This window comes from Takifugu flavidus, chromosome 9, assembly GCF_003711565.1.
Source record: "Takifugu flavidus isolate HTHZ2018 chromosome 9, ASM371156v2, whole genome shotgun sequence".
NCBI lineage: Eukaryota > Metazoa > Chordata > Actinopteri > Tetraodontiformes > Tetraodontidae > Takifugu > Takifugu flavidus.
In genome coordinates this window covers 8,883,188-8,891,506 of record NC_079528.1, presented here as the reverse complement: position 1 = coordinate 8,891,506, position 8,319 = coordinate 8,883,188, and the positions used below count along the sequence as shown (strand labels likewise).

The window sequence follows — 8,319 nt, the reverse complement described above, 5'->3', positions numbered from 1 at the left end:
AGCAGTTCAGCTCAAGAGGGGGTGAAAACCAAACCGAGCCCAGGTGAGTGGAGATGAGGCCCCACAGAGTCGTGGCCGTCCCTCAGCCGGTGTTTCTGGGCCCTGGAACCTGCTGAACTCTCCACGTTTGTGTTATTTTATCAGTTGCCTTTTGATCTGACCCGATCTGCTGGTTCCTCTCTCCGGCCTTCGCTCCCATCCTGCCTCTTTGGAACCACTTCAACAGCGAGAGCTGGATGCACCAAAGTGTCTTATTTACACCACAGTGAAACAAAGCTGGTTAAATTTCACCTGCAGTTTCACTCCCACAACCGTCCTCCAGGAGAAGAACCCAGGAGACCCGAAGAACCCCACCAGAACCCACAGAGTGACCTCCAGTGCTCCTCAGTGGGTCAAAGCTTCCACTCATCTGCCTTTATTTTAGTTATTTAATCCTCAAAGACTTTAACAGGAATGTTTCAGTCACAGAGATCTGAGAGTTAAACTTTCCCTTTATTTGGAGCAGTTAAATGTGATCTGACACACACACACACACACACACCACACACACACCACACACACACACACAACACACACACACACACACACACCTTAGCAGTACAGTTCTGGCCAAAACCCAAAGGCCTGCAGCCACAGGCAAGAGGGGGTGGGGCATCACAATCTGGGCTCATGTAAGGGGTGTGTGTGTGTGTGTGTTTGTGTGTGTGTGTGTTTGTGTGTGTTTGTGTCAGAGAGGAGGGACAGTGTGTAAAGTGGGTGGGGATGGGACTCCTGAGGGAGTGTTGAGGTGTCTCAGCAGCACTTTGGTTCAGTCCCTTCCGAAGGTTTTGAAGTTAAAAAACTCTGGTTGAACTCTCCCCTCTGTTTCCTGGATTTAAACCACTATGGGGACATGCAGGAGTCTCCTGGCGCCGTGGATTTGTGAAGAGCCAGCAGTGTGAGGACCAGAGAGGTTCCCAGAGTCACCGAACAGGACCTGAGGTGAGTTTTCCCTCCTGTTTATTGTAAAGGCAGAGGCCACTATTTAGTGTGAGAGCTTGAATAAACAGGTCCAGGAGGATCCATCAGCACCAGCAGAGCCTCGGTGGAGGAGCTGCGGACTGTTGGCTCGCAGCTCCGGGGGCAGGTGTCAACGCGTGACGTCCGCAGCGCTGGTCAACCCCCCCCCCCCCCGCTTTCTCCTCTGTGTGAAGTGAAATTGCGCAATCGCGGATTTTGCAACGGTTGGCTCCAGATGTTTAGAATCCAGCGGTTCGCAGAAGAACTCAGGGGCATTCGTCCCTCTTTAATATGATTCCTACACCAGACGTCCATCACCTGTCCTCAGCTGTCATCGTTGATGATGGATGGATGGACGTCACATGACTCCTGCAGAGCTTCACTCATTCACAGCTCTGCTGACAGGACACCGAGCTTGTGTGTGTGTGTGTGTGTGTGTGTGTGTGTGTGTGGTGTGTGTGTTGTGTGTCACAGCCAGGTCTTGGGCTCAGGTCTGGTGCTGCTCTGAACATCTGTTGACTGAAGGTTTACGATGGCCCTCAGCAGAACAGAACCCTCAGCTTTTACTGCTGCTCCTACAGGAGAACATTTGTTCCACGTCGGCACATAAAAGCTGTGGAAGGAGAAACTGTTTCAAGTATCAGACCGTGTTCTTAACCATAATAATTAGCATTAGCAGTCTTTCATATTTCCTCCTGTAGCAAGATTCCCTTTCTTCTGTCTTCCGTCAGTCTATCTTTGAGCTTAAATCAAGTTTTTAAAGGCTTAAATTCCTTTTTACCAGGTTGGCTGGTAAAAAAGTAAAAAAGTGTTAAAGTGTTTTCATTTTGATGGTTTAAAGCTCTTTAATGTGTCATTCGTGGTTAATTTTGGGCTGAGTTTGGTTCCTTAAGGAGACTCTGTTGATTCAGTCGCGTTGACCCCCCTTGTGGAGGCTCTGTAGGTTCTGACCCGGTTTGTGTCTGTGCATGTTGTGGCTCGGACTCTTGTCTTGATGGGGTCAAGCACTTTGCTCCTCCCAGTAAAACCATTCAGCTCTACTAAAAGGGTTCCATTTCCCAGCTTGGTGCTGGAGAATTGGCTGGATAAGCTGGAGGCCATGTCCTTCCTGCCCCCCAGACCCCCGCCCTGCCCCCAGAACCTTTGCAAATGGAACCCCACCCTCACAGGTATTTTGTTGTGAGTCTGGAGGACTTTTCAGTGGTCTTGATTGAACTCTGGCCTCGATGCCACAGCAGTTTGTTGCTAATGTCCTATAAAACAAGGACGTCGGCATTCCAGCTCCTGGTTCCTGAATCAGCAGATGACTGCAGAGGTCAAGGGTCAGAGTGAGTGAACAGAGATCACCGTCCTGCAGCAATGCGTTGGAGCAGAGGAGGAAATCCACCGGACCCCCCCTGGAATCATCAGGACCTGGAAGCAGAGGTGTCAGGAAGGCCGCCTGGTTCCTCCACAACAGACCAGATGTCTGCTGACGTCCAGCTCCTCCTCTTGTCTAAACAACATTTCTGGACAAGAAGCTGCAACCAAAAGTCCTTCGTGTGTCTGCTGGACACTTCTGGAACTTCTGGAACTTCTGGAACGGGTCAGATGTTGAGGTTCTCTTATCCCCAGTTTCTGAGATCAAGAAAGATCCTCAGCACTTTTCAGTCGGGCGTAAGAAGACGACGCAGCAGGATCTGTGATCGAGGAGTGTGTCATGTAAAAGACTGTGATGGCCCGGGGGGTGTGTGTGTGTGTGTGCGTGTGTGTGTGTGTGTGCGTGTGCGTGTGTGTGAGTGCGTGAGTGTGGGTCTGTGTGTGCGTGTGCGTGTGTGTGTGCGTGCGTGCGTGGTGTGTGTGTGTGCGTGTGTGTGCGTGCGTGCGTGTGAGCTGTGTGTGTGTGAGTGTGTTGCGTGAGTGTCTGGTGTGTGCGTGTGAGGGTGTGTGTGTGGTGTGCGTGCGTGCGTGTGTGCGTGTGTGTGTGTGCGTTGTCGTGGTGCGCGCGTTGTGTGTGTGCGCGCGCGTGTGTGTGTGCGTGTGTGTGCGCGTGTGTGTGTGTGGCTAACTTGCTCAGCCTATCAGATGTGGGGAGCTTTGATGCTCAAAGCCACTGGAGTTGTAGCGCAGCGGCGTCGCTGTGTGACAGAAACCTCTGTGACATTTCCAGCTGCCAACATCTGCTCTCGTTAGTGCTCACATGGCCTCACGGCGTCGCGTCTCTCCACCGCTGGAGACCAGTTTCCTGACAGGAGAACCAAAGATCTGCGTGTCTGGCGTGGATGGATGAGGCAGCAGCCCCCTCGTTTGTCGTGGGGGTTTCTTCTGAGCGCCGCTCATCCATCACGGAGCAGCCTCGTTAGTGCCAGACCTGTTTTCATAGATGGGGAGCAAATGGAACTCTGCAATTATGCAAATGAGATGTTGTCTGAAGATAGTTTTCATTTTTAAATGAAGGGAAAAACTGCGGCGTCGTCGCAGCTTTTCAGTGGTCCACAAGTTTGGGAGAAACGTCTCAATTTTCCTCACATTTTTGCACCAATGCAGTTTTCCTGGTCCATGTTCGGACTTTTGGGGATGAAACTGTTTGATCTCAGCTCAGAACTGTCTGATGAAAACAGGAAACCAACAAATCTGTGACAGAACAGGAAAGAAAATCAGTTGTCCTACATTTCATCGGTGTTGTCGGGGTGAAATCGACCACTTTGATCTGCTGAATCAGCACCTTCACATGGTTCTCAGCCCAATGGCGTCGAATAAAAGCCGTAGATTTGTGAGGAAGAGCAACCTCTTAACGGAGGGAATGTGCTGGGTACCTGGAGAGGCCTGATGAGGCCTGATGAGGCCTGCTGGCCCGCTCACATCAAACCTGCTATTACGAAACACCCGGGGACATTTGCAAAACCACAAAGGCGGTTTTATGGATCCTTGAATCAACTTGTCTCGGTCGCAGGACTCATCACACAGGAAGTGGAGCTACAAAAAAGAGCTACAAGTAAAGAAATTCTTTATTTCTGGTGCTGCTAATCGGTGCTCTGGTACAATATGCAAAGGTCGCGACCTTTCATCACTTTAAACTTCTGGATGTTTGAAGGAAATGTGAGCAGATCTGGAGATGGACGTAACCCGTGTGTGTGTGCGTGTGTGTGTGTGTGTGTGTGTGTGTGTTGTGTGTGTGCGTGCGTGCGTCCGTGTGTGTGTGTGTGGTGTGTGTGTGTGTGTGCGTGCGTGTGTCCGTGTGTGTGTGTGTGTGTGTGGTGTGTGTGTGTGCGTGCGTGCGTCCGTGTGTGTGTGCGTGTGTGTGTGCGTGCATGCGTCCGTGTGTGTGTGTGTGTGTGTGTGTGTGTGTGTGTGTGTGTGTGTGTGAAAGTAAACCCCACTATGTAAGCAGCAGCTTTAATTATGGGTGATTGATGGAGGTGATTGCAGTGGACTCATCAATGCGTAAATCTGACACCGGAGGATAAATCAAAAGGAGGCGGGAGAAGCTGCCGCCAGGCCGCCGTTGACCTCTGACCTGCGCTTTCATCCAGGCTTCGTACGAAGATAAAGCAGGTAGACGCTAACGATGGGTCAGTGGTTCCAGCTGCAGGTTTAGTCCTGGTTTTATCCAACATTTATTTCTGTTTGTGGCAGCTGGACAGTCACAGCAGCGTCGCTACGACTAACAATCACTAACTTTCTGTATCATAAAAAAATGATTTTTGATATGAAACTGTTCAAAAATGACCCACTTCTTTTGGGGATGGGAAAGTTTAGCGCACAAAGCTGCTTGTGTGTTTGGTCACAGTGAGAAGAAGCAAGTGTGGACCTGCAGAAATGACTTCCTGGTCACATGGTCACACTCAGGCGGCGTCCAGGTCTGAAAGAAGGAAACGTTTACAGAAATGAGTCTAACTGACGGAACGTTGAGCAGGAACTGGTAAAAGCTGCAGATAACGTTCCCCGCCTGTTCGGAGCCGCGGGGGGGTGGCGGGGGGGGGGGTGGGAATCTGATTCAGGAAGCGGGAGCCGAACGTGTGGATGCAGGTCGCTGCCTGGAGGACGGCGGCGGCGGTGTGAGGTTACAGCAGCAGAATGTTGGTACCAGCAGCCACGGGCTGCAGGACCCTGGAGATGTTTGGGTGAAAACATGAACGTGGGCTTCTTTCAGTGTCAGTTTCAGGTTCAGACCAGTTTGCTGGAGAATTGGCTGGATAAGCTGGAGGCCATGTCCTTCCTGCCCCCCAGACCCCCGCCCTGCCCCCAGAACCTTTGCAAATGGAACCCCACCCTCACAGGTATTTTGTTGTGAGTCTGGAGGACTTTTCAGTGGTCTTGATTGAACTCTGGCCTCGATGCCACAGCAGTTTGTTGCTAATGTCCTATAAAACAAGGACGTCGGCATTCCAGCTCCTGGTTCCTGAATCAGCAGATGACTGCAGAGGTCAAGGGTCAGAGTGAGTGAACAGAGATCACCGTCCTGCAGCAATGCGTTGGAGCAGAGGAGGAAATCCACCGGACCCCCCCTGGAATCATCAGGACCTGGAAGCAGAGGTGTCAGGAAGGCCGCCTGGTTCCTCCACAACAGACCAGATGTCTGCTGACGTCCAGCTCCTCCTCTTGTCTAAACAACATTTCTGGACAAGAAGCTGCAACCAAAAGTCCTTCGTGTGTCTGCTGGACACTTCTGGAACTTCTGGAACTTCTGGAACGGGTCAGATGTTGAGGTTCTCTTATCCCCAGTTTCTGAGATCAAGAAAGATCCTCAGCACTTTTCAGTCGGGCGTAAGAAGACGACGCAGCAGGATCTGTGATCGAGGAGTGTGTCATGTAAAATGGACTGTGATGGCCCGCGGGGTGTGTGTGTGTGTGTGCGTGTGTGTGTGTGTGTGCGTGTGCGTGTGTGTGCGTGCGTGCGTGTGTGTGTCTGTGTGTGCGTGTGCGTGTGTGTGTGCGTGCGTGCGTGCGTGTGTGTGTGTGCGTGTGTGTGCGTGCGTGCGTGTGCGTGTGTGTGTGTGCGTGTGTGTGCGTGCGTGTGTGTGTGTGTGTGTGTGTGGTGTGTGTGTGCGTGCGTGCGTGTGTGCGTGTGTGTGTGCGTGTGTGCGTGCGTGCGCGCGTGTGTGTGTGTGTGCGCGCGCGTGTGTGTGTGCGTGTGTGTGCGCGTGTGTGTGTGGTGTGTGTGTGTGTGGCTAACTTGCTCAGCCTATCAGATGTGGGGAGCTTTGATGCTCAAAGCCACTGGAGTTGTAGCGCAGCGGCGTCGCTGTGTGACAGAAACCTCTGTGACATTTCCAGCTGCCAACATCTGCTCTCGTTAGTGCTCACATGGCCTCACGGCGTCGCGTCTCTCCACCGCTGGAGACCAGTTTCCTGACAGGAGAACCAAAGATCTGCGTGTCTGGCGTGGATGGATGAGGCAGCAGCCCCCTCGTTTGTCGTGGGGGTTTCTTCTGAGCGCCGCTCATCCATCACGGAGCAGCCTCGTTAGTGCCAGACCTGTTTTCATAGATGGGGAGCAAATGGAACTCTGCAATTATGCAAATGAGATGTTGTCTGAAGATAGTTTTCATTTTTAAATGAAGGGAAAAACTGCGGCGTCGTCGCAGCTTTTCAGTGGTCCACAAGTTTGGGAGAAACGTCTCAATTTTCCTCACATTTTTGCACCAATGCAGTTTTCCTGGTCCATGTTCGGACTTTTGGGGATGAAACTGTTTGATCTCAGCTCAGAACTGTCTGATGAAAACAGGAAACCAACAAATCTGTGACAGAACAGGAAGAAAATCAGTTGTCCTACATTTCATCGGTGTTGTCGGGGTGAAATCGACCACTTTGATCTGCTGAATCAGCACCTTCACATGGTTCTCAGCCCAATGGCGTCGAATAAAAACCGTAGATTTGTGAGGAAGAGCAACCTCTTAACGGAGGGAATGTGCTGGTACCTGGTACCTGGGGAGGCCTGATGAGGCCTGATGAGGCCTGCTGGCCCGCTCACATCAAACCTGCTATTACGAAACACCCGGGGACATTTGCAAAACCACAAAGGCGGTTTTATGGATCCTTGAATCAACTTGTCTCGGTCGCAGGACTCATCACACAGGAAGTGGAGCTACAAAAAAGAGCTACAAGTAAAGAAATTCTTTATTTCTGGTGCTGCTAATCGGTGCTCTGGTACAATATGCAAAGGTCGCGACCTTTCATCATTTTAAACTTCTGGATGTTTGAAGGAAATGTGAGCAGATCTGGAGATGGAAGTAACCTGTGTGTGTGTGTGAAAGTGTGTGTGTGTGAAAGTAAACCCCACTATGTAAGCAGCAGCTTTAATTATGGGTGATTGATGGAGGTGATTGCAGTGGACTCATCAATGCGTAAATCTGACACCGGAGGATAAATCAAAAGGAGGCGGGAGAAGCTGCCGCCAGGCCGCCGTTGACCTTTGACCTGCGCTTTCATCCAGGCTTCGTACGAAGATAAAGCAGGTAGACGCTAACGATGGGTCACTGGTTCCAGCTGCAGGTTTAGTCCTGGTTTTATCCAACATTTATTTCTATGTTTGTGGCAGCTGGACAGTCACAGCAGCGTCGCTACGACTAACAATCACTAACTTTCTGTATCATAAAAAAATGATTTTTGATATGAAACTGTTCAAAAATGACCCAATTCTTTTGGGGATGGGAAAGTTTAGCGCACAAAAGCTGCTTGTGTGTTTGGTCACAGTGAGAAGAAGCAAGTGTGGACCTGCAGAAATGACTTCCTGGTCACATGGTCACACTCAGGCGGCGTCCAGGTCTGAAAGAAGGAAACGTTTACAGAAATGAGTCAAACTGACGGAACGTTGAGCAGGAACTGGTAAAAGCTGCAGATAACGTTCCCCGCCTGTTCGGAGCCGCGCGGCGGGGGGGGGGGGGGGGGGGGGGGTTGGAATCTGATTCAGGAAGCGGGAGCCGAACGTGTGGATGCAGGTCGCTGCCTGGAGGACGGCGGCGGCGGTGTGAGGTTACAGCAGCAGAATGTTGGTACCAGCAGCCACGGGCTGCAGGACCCTGGAGATGTTTGGGTGAAAACATGAACGTGGGCTTCTTTCAGTGTCAGTTTCAGGTTCAGACCAGTTTGCTGGAGAACTTCTGAGCACATGTTTCAGTTGGGGAGAAGCTGCGTGTTTTCACCGTGACAGTGAGTGTGATTGATACTCCGGGCAGGAATCTCAAGGTGTGTCTCCTCACCTGCTTCCTTGGAGGCCGCGTAGACCTGATTCACAACTAATAATGCTGATTTGTGGGTTTTGGTTCATCTGCTGCAGCTCCAATGAGGCTCAAAAGAAATTCATTATATTTCTGTCTCTTCATTGGGAGGGTCATCTAT

At 51.1% G+C, this 8,319-nt stretch overlaps 1 protein-coding gene across 1 annotated transcript in view; it reads left to right on the top strand.

Annotated features, from left to right (window-relative positions):
- Positions 1–702: 702 nt before the first annotated feature.
- The window catches only part of fat2 (FAT atypical cadherin 2), a 45,708-nt gene continuing 38,091 nt past the window's right edge, over positions 703–8,319 (top strand). Inside the window, exon 1 of the mRNA XM_057043449.1 lies at positions 703–981. The gene's annotated coding sequence lies outside the window, so the exon portion shown is untranslated. The remainder of the gene's footprint in view (positions 982–8,319) is intronic.